The 15300-nt window shown below is 41.5% G+C and overlaps 1 protein-coding gene across 9 annotated transcripts in view; it reads left to right on the top strand.

Moving 5' to 3' along the window:
- The window catches only part of APP (amyloid beta precursor protein), a 211443-nt gene that overhangs the window by 41997 nt on the left and 154146 nt on the right, over positions 1 to 15300 (top strand). The gene's annotated exons all lie outside the window — the stretch shown is intronic.

Here is a 15300-nt window from a genome sequence, read left to right on the forward strand (position 1 = left end):
CATATTAAAGGAGGAAAAATAAAATAAATAAACAAAAAACAGCAGTTTGGACTGCTTCTTTAAAGCTTTGCCAGAACAGCTATCTAAAATCACAGACATAAGTTACCTTATAACATACTAGGTATATGATCTAATTGATGTAGTTCAAGGCAATAATAGATTAAATATAATTTGAAAAATTCCTAATATCCTGATATTACCAAACTTTCCCCTGCCACCTTTTTTTGCTTCCAAACCATCGATCAACTTGCGTGCCTCCTCAATCCCCATTTATTCATATTTATCTTTTGTTATGTTTTGTCTTTATTCTGAGGATGTTTTAAATCTTTATCTATGATCCTGGATAGGGCACGCTTTTTGGGATAAGCATTGGCTATTCCAATCGCACATTAAATGCACACACTGCTGTTTGCAAATTCATTAGCTATTCATAAAATTTGGTGTGCTGAGGGTTTCCCGAGGACGGGATGGGACGTTTGGCTGCGACTAAAACGCCGCCGGCGGGCACTTTGCCGCATGGCACCTCCCTGCGGGTCACTTCGCTGCCAAGTCCGCTCCTGCGCCTAACTACCCGCAGTCCGCTATGCACCCGACCCAACAAGCCAAGCCGGGCCTGCTGCTCCGACAACTTAATGTCCCGCGCGGGATATTTAAACATCGGGTGGTCGGCGTAACAGACCTGGCTTGTCGCAGTGGTTGGGTGCAGGAGCGGACATCGCGGCGAAGTGTCCCGGTAGTGGAACGCCGGTGGTGTTTTGGTCGCGGGCAAACGTCCCCGAGGATACTTATTTTATAGATTATTATTTTTTTGCCAATTTGCAGGAGGGCAAACACAACTCTGTTTAGATTCACTTCCATCTCTATGCACATGACAGCTCTTGAAATGTTGAAATGAGATGCTGCTTGACCAAGGTGAATAAGCTCTCATTGGCTGTCAACACGCCTCTGATTTATAATTTCCATAATAGTACATCTGTCTCAAGTGTGCCCTAAAGCAATACTATTTATTTTGTTGTGCAAGGTTTGTTAGAATTATGGCTGTTTCCAAATAGCCATCTAAGCTGAACTAGTAAATAGAAATACATTATTCTCTTTCTCCCACAGAATTGCTCATCTGTGATAAATCATTTTGATTTATGGCATTACATTTGCTACCCACTCTAGCTAGTTCTTCTTCTTCTTTTTTTTGTTTTGTTTTTTTGAACAGAGTCTAAATTGAAAACCCATCATTTAAGTTGTTTTTTTTTTTTTTTTTTTTTTAATGCAAGTTTGGAATCCAGAATCCTTTTTGTGGGTAAACAAGCCAGCTGATTAACTTTACGTTACGACTTTATTTCATATAGCGCTTTTCTGCCAATGGGACTCAACACGCTTCACAATTACAGTATAGTACGCAGCACACAGGAGTTTTACACACAGTCCCTGTCCAGATGAGTTTACAATCTATGGTTTTGGTGTCGCCTTTAAAATAAAAACGTTTTTAACATCAGTAGCAGGGGGAGCTTGTGACGTATTGAACAGGTAAAATAGTCATGCGAATACATACCACTGATAAGGTGATACATTAAAAATGTTACCTCATATACTGTAGGTATAAATAGCCATCTGCTTATTTGGGGGAGATAGACTGATTATTTAGGATTATTGAGTCAGACTGGCATTTAAGATGCAATACACTGAAAATTAGACACTTTTTTTTCTTGTGTAATCTTGAAAACGTCCTGGCTGACTTGGGAGTTTCACAAAATTAATACAAATAAAATTTGTCAACAGGTCGTCATAATAAGAGTAAACAAGTGAAGGTGTGTAATGTGTGCTGGAGGTGTGTCACTGCACCACCACTGTGACTACACTGGCAAAAAAGCAAAGTCACAACACGTGGAAAATTCCAGTGTGTGACAATCTCCCGGCTACAAAACTAGGGCAAATATTTTTAAAATAATAAAGTCCAATTGCTTTCCAACGGGTTTTTAATTTTTTTTTTAAAGTCGGATTATTTATCTGGGCTTGCTCCAGTTTTGGACCTGACATACTGTAAAACTTTGTCCCCTACATGTGTGTTAAAAATGAGCACGCTTATTGTTTGAGCACCTTAGAACCTCTACAAGAAGCGTGTCCATCCTGCACTTGTACGGTTTCATCAGTTCTGCCTCTGCGGGCTCCAAAAATGTAAATAAACTTGCTTTGTTTCCATCATTCCTGGAAGTGAAGGCGTTGAACATGTCTGTAATTGCTGTGTTCTCGGTGTCGTATTCTCTTATAACCTAAACGTCTTCATTTTTTAATCTTTCCTGTTGAAATATTTTAACTGGAATAACTATCGGGTAGTTTCCTGAAACTCTCCGATTCTTCTATCACCGGGTAACTGCCACTGACTTGAATGGCCGTTTTCACCTGTGCGTTTCATGAATCTCCCGCTTAGTACCTGGTCTGTGCAGCTTTAGGCTGCTGCCCCGCTGGCGCTGACTGCGCTCATGCTTGAGAGCGGTGACATCACCAGCTCTCCAAGCATGAGCACCGGGTGTCCTGGCTATTTCGCAAGCGTGCGAAGGAGGGATGGGGGCGTTGTGGGCAAGTTGAGCGCGCTTGAAAGTTAAATTTTTTTGTTTACTCAAGCGCCAAGCGTGTGAGCGGGGACTTGCCCATATACATTTATGTAAGTAAAAGCGGCAAGCACCGCACGCTCAGCGCCAGCAGGGAGGCAGCCTTAGAAGCATTATTTTGTCTCCTGGTGTCTTGCATACCAATGTATATACATAGTACCCTGTCCAATGATGTAGAAACCATTACAAACCCCTCCACGAGTGGGGAAGATTGTATCTCTTCGTGAAAGTATATTCCAATGCACTTGAATTTTGCTGCTTGCGAGCAGCAACAACAAAATCAATGTAAACTTCCAATTAGGATCATTATAATCAATGATCATTATCATTTGTGGTTTTATAATAATGTGACAGTTGCTGCTGTTATTTAGTATTTAGATTGCTTTGCTTGACATGATTTGTTTTTATTATTCCCCCTCCAAAAAAAACAACTTTTTTTTCCTTCTTTTTTTTTCACAGTAGAGTCTCTAAAAAGTAATCCGGGCTAAATTACTATCCTAATTTTGTTTTAATGGAAGCTTTTATGCGAAACTCGGAGAAATTAATCACCCTAAAAGCCCTCATTACAGTTGCTACAGTAGTTAGGGAGAATACAATGTATAATGCTGATTGCCAAGAAATGGATTAAACGAGAAATAAATGAAAAGCTGGTTACATCGGCAGAGAACATCGTGGCTGACTGATTATTACCTTGTCATTTCAAACGTGGTCAATCCTTATAGTAAAAATGGAAAATACTAAAAAAAATAAAAATGTATCGGAACACCTCATATTCTTTTCCAGGTTGTAATGCCTATAAGGGACCATCGTGAGAATTCTTTATACGTGAAATGACCGTATGTAGCAAGACTTACTGTCCCCAGCATCACGGGCAGAGGATGGGGGGGGGGGGTGGAGGACGGGGGTGTCCATATCGGATCCCTGCAGTGTTAATCTGTGCGGCCACCGAATGTTCCGTTCCGTGGCAACACAAACAGTGAGTCTTATTAGATCTGCAGTTTTGCGGTGTTTTGAAAAACTCCCTTCTTGAAGTGTACAGTCAGACATTTCAAAGGGTTAAACAGACTGTCCCAGGCGCTAAAACATTACACGCGGTTTCTACTCCCAAAATATTGTGATTTTGAGCGTGGACATGCATATAAGCATCTCACTTTAACTCCAACAACTGCCGTTTATCGCCCTAAAGCAGGGGTGGTGGTCATCTCCAGTCCTCAAGAGCTACCAATAGGTCAGATTTTCAGGATATCCCTGCTTCAGCACAGGGGGTGCAGTCATAATGATTGAGCTACCTGTGCTGAAGCAGGGATATCCTGAAAACCTGACCTACTGGTAGCTCTTAAGGACTGGAGTTGTCTACCCCTGCCCTAAAGCTTCAGTCTGTTGCATGGCACGGCTTGTGCAGCCCGGATTGGGTTAAGGCAGTACTGTATGCAGAACAAATGTGCTATGTAGAAATGATACACCATCAGAATGCCCTGTTCTATATACAGTCAACTTCATATCCAGCACAAGAGGTGCTTTGTGCGTAGAGATGCAAGATGGAGTCCTCTGTTATGAAGTCCCTTGAGCTCACAAAGTAATGAGTGCCTTGCACGTTGGCGCTTGAATCCTTGCTTCCAAGCCGGGGTTTGCAGACCTATCACAATAGGCCCTAGCTAGATCACGCTTATTATCATCAATTTGGAATACTTTTGCGGGCTTGGGTCTCGATCACTGAAGGGGTTAAATTACGCCTTCCATTGGCTGGTCGGTCGTTTGACTTCTATGTTCAGCCATCATATAGTCTGTCTTCTAGTTCTTCCTTTTATAAAATTCACAGTAACCATTGGGAAACCACTGATCCATCTAAAATACATAATTTACAGTTCCCATATACAGCGCATTAGAATGCATGGGGTGTTCTTTGGCCGGACTCGCACGTACTCTTTTGAAGGGAAGCGATTAATCTCGGAGATGTGAATGAGCTACTTTCACAGATAAGACTTTATCTAACTTTCAGTGGTGCTCAGAATTTTAAATAGCCTGTGAAATCAGATATCCTTCGTAGTCAATGTTCCAAGAAGAATAAAAGATGGTACCTTTAGGTGTCTCATTACACAGTTGTGGAGTTCTCTAATTATATTGTGTAGGTGAAACTGGTACATCATAGGTTTTTTTTTTTTTAAACAGTCACTTAAACAATTAAAGCCTTACAATAAAGTGGGAATCCCCCCTCCTTTTTCCCCCTATCAATATATATATATATAGATATATATCTATATATATCTATATCTCTATATATATATCTATCTAGGCTCTAGGGTCCTCCTTGCTCCAGAAAAATGACAACCAAATCAACCATGGTATCATGGGCCAATGGCTTCATTTTAAATGACATTGGGGCCATCTTTAAAAATCCCGGCAGAGCACAAGTAACTAAACCAGTAAGTATCCCTAGAGCTAATAATCGCGCGGTTCAGCTCCAGGGGGATGCTAAAGAAATCAATATGGAAAACCGGTGCTTTGGCTGCTTTTAACCCAATGAGATCTGCAACTGCCACAGCCCCTCCGGCACATGGTGATCGCGGCATCACTGATGAGTCTTCCAACTAGAGTGCGTTTAGCGCTCCACAGTAAATGAGCACGAAGCTTATGACATGGCCACTACATCAAGGGTGGCCAACTCCAGTCCTTGAGCCATCAACAGGCCAGGTATTAGGCATATCCCTACTTCACCACAGGTGGCTCAGTCATTCTGCCCTACATCATGGGGTCTTTGGAGTGGGAGACCCCATAACATAGTGGCTAAAATATAGGGTAAACGCAAAGGGTTAGATTAGCAATCCCAGAGTTTTTTAATTTTTTTTTATCTCCCCCCTCCCCCCCCCCCTTTAGTTTACAGGATGAGAACCAGGGGTCCACAGAACTGAACCATTATTCTCAGCTGTGGGGACCCTCTGGCTCCCGAAATACTTACCGATGAACATACCCCCACCCAGAGGAAACACAACGGCCATTCACATCTATCACACGGGGCAAAGGGGAGACATTGGTTTAGATATGAATACTTGGCAGATTATTATGCATTTTATAGCTTTGAAACCAAAACGGACACATCTATGGTGGCATTCATGAGAATAAATAGACAGGTAAACCCCCTGGATATCATAGCATCTATTGTACAATCAGGTCAATAAATAATATGATGCAAGCCCAATTAAATATATCCTGAACTGGCAGGAACACCGTTTCTTTAGAAGCATTAGATCTACTAGAATCCTAACGCCTATATTACCAAATATAGAGCAATGCTGTGTTGGTGCTATAACCAGTATCCGCGCCTGCATTAGTTTAGCTCTCATTACTCTGTTAAAAGTGAACACATTTCCCACAAACACATTCAGGTTCTAATGACAAATCTCCAGTTTTGTTGATGATGGTTTTGTTGATCGGATACTACAAAAGGCGGAGTGTGAAAATACTGCCATAACAACACCTTACATTACAACTTCATTCAGACTTTGTAAGACAAACTTTCTGTAGATATAGTTCCATATTAACTAAGTGATGCTATGCAGCTTGAAAGGTACATCATATCTTATTTAAGAGAACTGCTTAAATAAAGCCCATCCCGACCATCAACCATACTGGAATGAATCCTGTTCCATGAAAACTTAGACTGTGATGTAACCTTTAATAATTTTTTAAGTGATTCAATGAATAAATGCATTCATATGGATGCCCTTTTTATTACCCATCATGCCTTACAATGGAACTATTTCTGTATTTCTTTTTGTTGTTGCTTTTAGCTCAATACAGTAGCAGTAGTTTTAATCTGTCCGTGTTCTTCAGGGCTTCCTCCTCATTTACATTGATGGCTGCTCATTTACACTTTAGTACTCCTTTTCATTTCAAAGAAGCCAATATATTCTACAGGACAACAAATGCTCAAGTGCTAGATACTAAAGTATTTTTATTAGATCTTGCCATGTATATAACCTTTTGCTCTAATGTTCCAGCTTCACTTTCTGTCAAACAGGGACCAACGGCTTCTTCTTTACAAAGAGACTTGCGCCAGTACGGTTATTTCTAGTTCTTCGCACCTCACATGCCACCCATGTAAACCTATCTGACGAGGTATATTTTATGCACCATGCTAGACAGACTTAGCAACAAATATCGTTTGCGTTAATCAAAAAATCATTTGCATCCCTAGCACGGCGCACACGGAATGTGCATCTTAGAAAAGCTCGAAGTATTTGTGATGTGATGAAAAAGAAATTCAGAGTCTTTAACCGATCAGAAATCTCTTCCCCCCATTCCCCCCAAATAGTTTGGCGAGAAACGCAGGAAATGAAATAAAATCTCTGGCATGTTTTTTCTATTTTGTTATTATTTCTTCTCCTTGGATATCAGGCGCTACACATTGCACCATTAGGCACTGACCCATTGTTCTTTAAAGAGGGAAAGGCAAGTATTGTTATGCCAAAAATGTCAGAAATGCAGACGTACTTCTGAAATACCATGACATGAATAAAATGCTAAGAGCCATTGATTGTAACCTCAAAAGGTTTGTTTAAAGGTTACACTAACAAGTGTGCTTTCAAAACAGAGCATCACAAATTGCACCTATACAAAGAAGTTCTTCTTTATGTGTCTTTGTTGGGTGCCTTTTGTCTCAATAATTGCATTTTGAATAGCACGTTTGACTTTGGCTCAACAGGCTCTTCAATATGTTGCTTTCATACTAAACAGCTTAAACTAGTTCGTCATTAGGCAGAGACATCAATCGAGGTTACAAGCCTTGATTCAGTGCGCGTTTGAATGGTTTGACGCATTTTATACTCGCTTGGGAAAAAAATCATATAATCTCATTTTAGCTTGGCAAGCATTTCCTCCACTTATTATGTGCATCATAAATGATGTTACAGAATATTCCTTTCCTTTTATTCTGATAATAACCTCCCGTACACACAGCATGTTGGCTTTGCTGCAGGCCCTTGTGTTTTAAGCTTATCTGAATGATAATTGTGGTTAACCACTCAAGTTCCAGGTGCGCCTGGAGAACATCGCAAAGCAATGCAGGTTTACATCTGAAGCTTGCGTTCTAGAGCAGCGGTGCTCATCCCCAGTCCTCACGACCTCCCAATAGGTCAGGTTTTAAGGATATGCCAGCTTCAGCTAGAGACTGAGCCACTGATTGAGCCTAATGTGCTGAAGCTGGGATATCGTTAAAACCTGACCTGTTGAGTGGGTCTTGAGGACTGGAGTTGAGAACCCCTGTCATAGAAGACATGATGCATATTTGCATTATGCTTTTCACTAATAGAATTGATACAGGAAAACTTGAGAAATAGTCTAACACAGTGTTTTTCAACAGGGGTTCCTAGGAACTGTTGGGTTCCCCGGACATCCCTAAAAGGTTCCAAGTAATTTTCAGGTCATTTGCAAATTGTACCAAATACAGAAGAATTTACAATGCATCTGATCTCAGACGTGCTATTAGAGATGTTTGGGGTTCCTTACAATGCATCTGATCTCAGACGCACTATTAGAGATGGTTGGGGTTCCTTACAATGCATCTGATCTCAGACGCGCTATTACAGAGGATTGGGGTTTCGCAGAATTTCACAATATAATTGAAGGGTTCCTTAACATAAAAAAGGTTGGAAACCACTGGTCTACCATGTTCCAGCTTTAAGATGCCACTGACTTCCAAAACCCAGTAACAGAGTCAAGGGTGTGCTCCTCAGCTCCACCAACGTGGCAATGCATTTTGGGTTGCTTTAGCCAATGGGCTAAATAAGACTGGACCTGTCGGAAGTTGGCTTCTGTAGGGATATGGAAAACCAGCAAAACGCAGCTTTGCAGGTAATTGGCATCATACCATTTACCGTGATCCATTCCTGAAGCTTCATCACTTGACACAGTAGAAGGGAGGTGCTCCGGTGATGGGTGCAATGTTTCTTGAATCTATAGAAGAAAGGCTTGAGTTTTCAGATGCCTGCACAATACAAATAAGTAGTGGATGAAAGCATTTTCCAACGGTCAATACATGTCCGCTTGATTGGTTATACCCTGAGACCAGAAGAAGGTAGACTAATGGAGTAAATTAATTAACGAACATAAATATCCTTGGGATAACCCATAATGGGACTAGGAGGCAAAACGTGATGTTTGAGGAGACCCGCTTTACCATAACAAGATGGGGAAAATGGTTCTACCATTTCTCCCCCCCCTCCCCCCCAACTACATGGAAAAAGGATTTTATAGTAAGGTCAAAACCAGGGCATCTATAAGGGATTATTTCTATTTCAGTGTACTTTTTTTATTTCATAAATCCTCTCGGAAGAATAGTTTCTTTAGTCAATGTCCAGGCCTTCCTGTATAACCGGGAACAGATTGAATACAGTATTACCTTTGTTAAATCAGATCACTGGATAATCATGGACACATGACACAAAGCTTGGCCTCCTGCAGACGCACTTACTAGTATTCCCTCCTACTGTCTCTGTACGTTCTCCCTACCTACCAATTAGATTGTAAGCTCCTCGGAGCAGGGACTCCTTCCTTAATGTTACTTTTACAGTATGTCTGAAGCACTTATTCCCATGATGTGTTATTTATATTTGCTATTTATATGACATGTATTACTACTGTGAAGCGCTATGTACATTTTATGGCGCTATACAAATAAAGACATACATACATACGTACATACATCACTATGTTCACGTTGACTTAATCTTCTGCTTGGATATTGCGTTTTTACTTTTCTGCTGCATATCTCATACTTTCCACCCAAACAAATGTCACCGAGAGTTTGGGCGTGTGGATGAAAAATCTAGAAGTGATCAACGGTTGACCGAGCAATGCAGGTTAAGTGGGGAGAGAAAGAAGACGATAAACAGAGCAGATATTGCAAAGCATCAGAGGAGAGACCGAAGGCACCATCAGCTAGAAGAGAACAAAGGGCGAGGGAAAGGAGGACTACATAAGGACAAGAAGGAAGAAAAGTAGGGATAAAGCTCATTTGAGTGGAGACCTCCTTAAACTCCTGATCTCCAGTGCTTCTCAATGCTGGTTTCATTACTCTGATAGCGAGCAACTGAAAGAGAGGGGACAATAAAATAAGCATGTGCAATTATTTATATTTCCAATAAATTTTAATATGTCCACTTAAACACTGTGCATCAAATAAACCTACGCCAAGTGGCCTTCCTACATGGTACAGCAATGATTAATGGCAAAAGTGACTTCTACTCTTCTCCCTCACTGCCTTTTTGACTCCTATAACTAGTAATCATATGGACTTGGACTTGATGTATGGAGTTATTACACATTTATTGTCTGGATGCAATCCTTTAAGATTTAGGGTTGAGATTTATCTGCGGCATCACCTGCAATCCCATACAATAGATTTATGATCCACCTTTCACTGTATTGCCCTTGCTGTATGATTCCTCTGCCAAAGGCACAAGCCGTGCTGGAGGGGGGGGGGGGGTGAAGGGAAGAGGAATTTATGGGAGCAGAAATAGTTTAAATCTGCCTTACGGTTGTGCAAGAGAGCCCGGTAATGGAAATGTTTCAAATTCTAATTTATTGGGGAAAGAGAGAACTTTTGGAAAGGTACAGGGTAATGGAAATACTGCACATGATATGTCATTGTCGAAGTATATTTCAGGTTGCAACTGAAAAAAAGAATATGCTGTATAAAATGTGTTGTTATGCGCTTACGTATATGGATAATTCTTCATTCTTATTCCTGAAATAGAAAGAATATTGTGCATTTAGACATTTTATTTGGAAGTCGTGTTGTTTAAATGAAATACTCCACACTAGTAATTTGATTTGTACAGAATCACAATGCCGTTATTTACACCATAAAGCATTTTGATTTTTTTACCCCATCATCTCAATTTGCATCTATCTGTTGCCGTGTCTGTACTAAATCACTGGTTAAGAATAGCAGGTCTTAAGGAAGGTTTCACGACTCAGGGGAAGATTAGCGTTACCGAAGCAAATACTGCTCACTGCTATGACGCTCGTAATAGACAGGTAACAAAGCGAACTCTTTTTACAGCAGGGCCCCAGGTATACCGTGGGTTCCGTTCCAGAGGCCCGCCGTATAGTGAAATTTGGCGGAAGGCAGATCCGGCGATTTTCAGTGCTGCGCATGCGCAAACCGGCATTTTTGCCGATCTGCGACCTGCGACCTGCGCGTGCAACCTGCGATCTGCGCATGCGTGCCGTGCGCACCCGCCCGTTCTGCGCATGCGCCATTTCAAATTCAACATGGCCCCCTTCTCGGTGCCGCCGTATCAGCGGATCGCCGAAAAGTGGAGCGCCGAGAAGCGGGGCCCTGCTGTATTACAATATTACTGAGTGACTCTATACCAAGGGTGGGCAACTTTAGTCCTCAAGGGAAAACAGACATATCAGCTTGTGCCCCCCCCCCCCCCCCCTCCTTACCTTGTCTCTGGCTTTCTGATGTCACGACGTTGTGTGACATCACGTTGCCATGGCAAGGCGATGTCATGTGATGATGCTATGTTGCCGGAAGCCGCTGGAGACCAGTTAAGGGAGTTCAGGCCTCTGTAATCGCCCGCCCCTCCCCCCCACCCCAGAAAATCTCACGCCCCCCAAGTTTGCGCTCCTCTCGTATAAACTACACAAAAGCAGATATTTCTGTTTCATTGCATGTGTTTGTGACAATGTTTCCATTCAATAGTTTCTGGAAAGTGGAGCAGCACAGATGCCATTTTCCATCACTCTCCACAGTGTTGCATTATTAAAACGAGAGCCGTTTTGTTAACTGAATCCACGTTGGTTGTAACAAGTGCAGCCTGGGCGGAATGCATAGAGAATCTCACCTTGACCCCAGTATCCACCTCCTCTGGCATCTTGTGTTGATTAAAGTCCAACCAATGCTATGATATACAGCACTGGACTGCACGCAGCACAGGGATGGTGGTGACTACTAGCATCAGCGTTTATAGATAATCGATGCACAATTTTAAATGACCGGCAAAAAGAGAAAAAAAAAAGTATTTTATTGCCAAGATCGCTATGGAATACAGAAGTGTAGGGTACCCCCTGATTCCTGAGGTACTTATCGTTGTAGTCACCGATGTTCTTGTTTCCTGAAGGGGAATAAAAATGGCCGCCAGATATCACTATTCCTGCTGGCCTATAAAAAGGAACTCTGCTCTTCTCATTTGGTGATGATTAAATACAGTGATATTTTATTGTTTAGTTCTAAATATTTTTTACATTTACATTTTGCATATCCAAGCAGCAACATTACTTAACTCTTTAGCTACTGAGGTTTAAAAAAAAATACATTTGGTATGTACTATGTTGTGGCCAAACCATCAAAGAAAGGCGTTAAGCGGGATATAAAACTGTATGAAAACCACTTCAAAATGAGTCTACAAATATGTCAAAATACCAGATGACAAATGTGTTGAATCAGAGTCTCCGAATTTATGTAGATTACACGTCAGCATAAAGAGGATAGATAGTCCTTCCAACAAGTTGGAGACTGACCATAAATGCAAACAGATGGCTGTAAAATGGAGCGACAATGTGCTTATTGAACAGTATACACTTGGCATCTAATGAAAGCATTGGACCATATATATATATTTAATATGTAAATAGCTGGTTTAGAAAAAAATACCACTGGAATGGATGAAGTTAACCCATTTGCTGCTAGAATGACCGACATGTTGTAGTCCCCTCTGGCAGGGAAGGGGTTACTGTAATGCCTTAGTGCATCTTTAAAGCAACAATTCTCCTTTTTTTTTGCCTTTTTTTTAATGATAGATTATCCGGGGCATCATACACTGTTGACTCTGGAAACCCCTAAATCACAATATATTTGTAGTGTTCTGTGGCAGCGATGTCATACAGGAAGCTGCAATGTCCTCTCCTCATTGTCTCCATCTTACAGACCTGAGCAGCCATTTTGTCTCCACCAGGAAACGCAAAACACAACTATAAAATAAATTGGGGGGGGGGGGGGCGCAGCAGATCCGCTACAGAGCCGTGTGTGTGTATGAGTTTAATAAAGCATGCCGTTTGAGTACACATACTGTACTGCAGGTAAGAATTATTTCATGGGATAAATGATTGTGCTTTTTATGAGTCTGTAAGATGATATGCATACATTTATTTTTTTAAAGAAGGTATTTTCCTCTGTAGTAAAAAGTAATCTACTCTATTGATCCATTGTCCATAAATAATTTCTATGACCACTGAAACTGGAAATCAATAGCTTGTTTTTTTACCTTCATTTGAAAGTAAAAATGGGTTTATAGATGGACATATCGCTTACAAAGCATTCCCAAGACTTTCATTCATTTGGCACAAACATTTTGGCTGTACTCATGTAGATATGGCCACTAGAAAACTATATTGCTAACACCGCTTAACATTTTCACAATTGGTTTAAAGCATTCTCTCTAATCTCTAATCTGCAAACCTTCCTGATCCCACCACACGGATGAACTGAAGAACTTGCCTTCCTTTAACACCGGAAAGAGCCACCTAAATTGAATCTACTCTTGTTTCTTTTCTTCATATTTCAAGCTCAAGTTGAGGGGTGGCCAACTCCAGTCAGTCCTCAAGGGCCACCAACAGGTCAGGATATCCCTGCTTCAGTCACCTGTGCTGAAGCAGAGCTATCCTTAAAACCTGATCTGTTGGTGGCTCTTGAGGACTGAAATTGGCCACTCCTCATCTGTGGCAAGGCTCTTTCCAGGTTTTCCTCCTGACGTAAATGTCTCTTTTTTTTTTTTTTAGTTGGTTCTTCTTCATCCTTCATTCCACTGTGTACGCATCCCACACGGCCCAGTCTTGAGCATTACCAGGATGTACATGTCAAATAATTATGCTCAATTTAGTTTATTTAAGTATAGATCCTCAGAAATGCTTTTCACTGCACCGCAAAATGTCATAATAGCTCTTCATAAAGCAAAAGTTTATCGGGTTCCTCGGCCAAAACTATCTTTGTTGCTTCAACAGTGTTATCTATATTCAAAGCAGATGAGCAACTTCTTGGGTGGGAAAGACACTAATGAAAAAAAGGTGGGGGGTGAATGGGGAAAAAGGTGAATAAAAAGGGCCTTGTTGATTCAAAGATGTTTTCCTTTTCTTCCATTTACCTCTCCTTAGTAACTTTGTCCTGTCGGGTGAAATAAAGCACTGGTGTTTCCCCCAATTTTAATCCTATATGATATAAACTTGTTTTATGAAAGTATTGTTCGAGGAGACCGGAATGACCTAGCAGTATATTCCTGTGCCTGCCAACTCTACTGCTGCGCTACTATGCAAACTATCAACGCTATTTCTGTATAAATAACCCGTTAACATTTTTCGAGTGTATAAATTACATTCCAATTTAGAAGGTCACATGAGGGACATTAATGAACAATGATGCATTTTAATCAGCTAACCGGAAGAATGTGTAATACGCAGAAGACGGTCAATAGACGTTTATTCAAGTGTAGCACATTGGGTTCAGTAGAAAGGGTATTTTATTGCGTTTGGAAGACTGCGGCGGCTTCTGCAATGTGCAGATATGTCTCCAATTGAAACTAGTAATGATATACAGTATATGCAAACCTTTGAAGTGGAAAATCAATTGATATTCTAGGCACTGTATAAATCTTTCCAGTTTAAGATGGATAATGCTACAGGTTATACAGTCTTAAATAATAATGCATGGAATTGTGAATACATCTCATTTCAAACAGCAGGCTCTTGTTTTTCTTAGAGCAATTTCATGCAATTTAATGAGTGGCATTTATTGAAAATGTTTTGAGCCGCGTGTGCAGACAGAAATCTGAATGATTTGCATGCCAGGTTGTTATATTTGCCCTTTCCAGTCATTAAAAGTGTAAGTTCATTGAACAATGTTCTGAGTACGGGATTGTAATACTCTTAAATCGGATTACATACGGTGCTCACATTGTACTCTTTGAAGTGGCCCAGCTGGATGGCCAGCTGAAAATGAATAAATGATACAGTGGGAGTCGGCATTACCATAATATTGTGAGTGCAGACGGGGAATAGAATGGTGCAGACCTGGTATTCTTAGGCCGGTTCTATACTGCGCTCGCGCAGCAATTTTAGGCCTCGTTCAGGGTGCCAGAGGCAGGAGTTGGAGGGAGGGCGTTCGGGAGGGAGGGCGTTCGGGAGGGAGGGCGGCAGTCTGCTGGGCGATGTGTGTTCATCCCCAGCAGACGTTTTCAGGAGTTGAGGAGGGGGCGGGGTTACAGACGACCGGTTAGGGATAGAGGCTGCAGTCTTGAAATCATTCTCAAGAATGATTTCATTGGCTGCCGAGGTCCCTGTGACGCTGCTGCAGCTTCAAAAAACGATTTTTTTGTTTATTGAAACTGTAGCCAGCGTCAACTCCAGGCTTCGGAGACCGTGCAGCTGCTACCCTGACAACCAGTATTCAATTTGAATACTTTGTGTCCCACGGCAGCTCGCACGGCAGCACGCCCTCCCTCCGAAGCCTGCACCCTGAACGAGGCCTTAGTTAGCCGAGGTTAGTCAGCCTTTCTATAATGGTGCCGTGCATGCACGGCAGGGAGAGTGGAACCGGCCGAGAGGGGAGAGGATGAGAAAAAGAATGAAGTTGCGCTGCTACCGCCGCTGAAAATGTGTGTGTGTATATGTATGTACAATGTTATTAAAACATTTATTA

The sequence above is a fragment of the Ascaphus truei genome, chromosome 3, assembly GCF_040206685.1.
Source record: "Ascaphus truei isolate aAscTru1 chromosome 3, aAscTru1.hap1, whole genome shotgun sequence".
Classification (NCBI taxonomy): Eukaryota; Metazoa; Chordata; class Amphibia; order Anura; family Ascaphidae; genus Ascaphus; species Ascaphus truei.